Genomic DNA, 1,712 nt, shown 5'->3' with positions numbered 1-1,712 from the left:
CCACCTTCCCCCCCCACCCCAAAGGCTTTCACATTTCTGAAAATGGTATCCTCATCCACCCAGTTGTGGAGCCTGTGTGTCACCTTCTCTCACCAACATTGTCATTTTCGGTCCCAAGCTGTTGAATCCTACTTCATGAGTGACCACTCCCCTGGTCCCAACTTGAGTCTAAGCTCCTGTCCTCATTTTCTCTGATGACTGAAAGTTTTCCCTTTGCCACAATATAGCCAGAGTAATTTTTTGAAAACACAAATCTCAACAGGTCATTCTCGGCCTAAGACCCTCGAATGGCTTCCATTGTCCTTCAGAGAGAATCTTTCACGGTGCCCTCTGGCCGCTCCAGGATCAGGCCCTGCTCACCTCTCCAGCCTCAACTTGGGTTGCTTTCTCCACCCCTCACCCTCAGCCAAGCTGGGCTTCTGAACTCCAGGCTGGCTCCTTCTCCAAGCCACTGCGCATGCCCTCCCCTCTCCTGCAAGGCCGACGCGTCTTCCTCCTTGCTCTTAAGTAACACTCCCGAGAGGAGGCCTCTCCTGATGCCCGAGGCCAGCTTAGTTCTCCCAACTGCCACAAAACTCTATTCCAGGGGCTCCCCTGGTGGCGCAGTGGTTGAGAATCTGCCTGCTAATGCAGGGGACATGGGTTCGAGCCCTGTTCTGGGAAGATCCCACATGCTGCGGAGTATCTAGGCCCGTGAGCCACAACTACTGAGCCTGCGCATCTGGAGCCTGTGCTCCGCAACAAGAGAGGCCACGACAGTGAGAGGCCCGCGCACCGCGATGAAGAGTGGCCCCCGCTCACCGCAACTAGAGAAAGCCCTCGCACAGAAACGAAGACCCAACACAGCAAAAATAAATAAACTAATTAATAAACTCCTACCCCCAACATCTAAAAAAAAAAGTTAGCCATTCTTATAAAAACAAAATAAAACAAAAAAAACTCCATTCCATGCAGCATCCCACTTGGGATTGCTTCATATGAATTCGTCTTCACAGGAAAGGCGTTTTCTCCCAAGAAAGGAACCATGTCTGCGCATTCACCGTCCCGAAGGCCTAGCATAGTTCTCAGGTGTTCAGGAAGTACGTTTAAAAAAATACAAAGCCCAGAGGGTTTGCAGTGTAGGCAGGGGTAGATCCGGGTCTTATAGAGCCTGGAGATTTTACAGTGTTGGAGGCCTCTTTAAGAATAATAATAAAAAAATTTAAATACAAGATTAGTTATGAGGCTGTATATAACACACTGATAGAATCACGATAAACTACTAGATCTTAGGTGATTCGAGCTTTCTTCTTCTGAAGCAGCTCATGAAGTGCTTATGGAGAAATGCTACCTAATTATAACCTGGCTTCTCGGCTGTCCCACCCTGCTCCCAACACTCCACTACTCCTGGGACCACCAACAGCCACAAGGGCCCAGAAGCTCCTGCTTCATGATCAGTCTGCCTCTGAGTGTGGCCCCCAAACTGACAAATTAGCCCAACTGGTCACTATGTGTTCATACCTCATGAAGCCATTTTTGTTCATTTCACGGATGCCTTTCTTATTTAAATTGGCCTCAACTGGCTGACGAGGAAGCACAAAAATCTATGCCACAGGGTCACTTGCAAGATTGGGAAACTGGAAACTCTCTTATTTTCACAAATGTCAACTGTCTATCTACTCTTAACAGTCATTCCTAGCTTTTTCTTTCTTTCTTTCTTTCTTTAAGGCTTA

Source organism: Monodon monoceros, unplaced genomic scaffold, assembly GCF_005190385.1.
Source record: "Monodon monoceros isolate NGI ecotype Baffin Bay Population unplaced genomic scaffold, NGI_Narwhal_1 Super_Scaffold_2, whole genome shotgun sequence".
NCBI lineage: Eukaryota > Metazoa > Chordata > Mammalia > Artiodactyla > Monodontidae > Monodon > Monodon monoceros.
Note: the sequence above shows the minus strand (reverse complement) of the source record.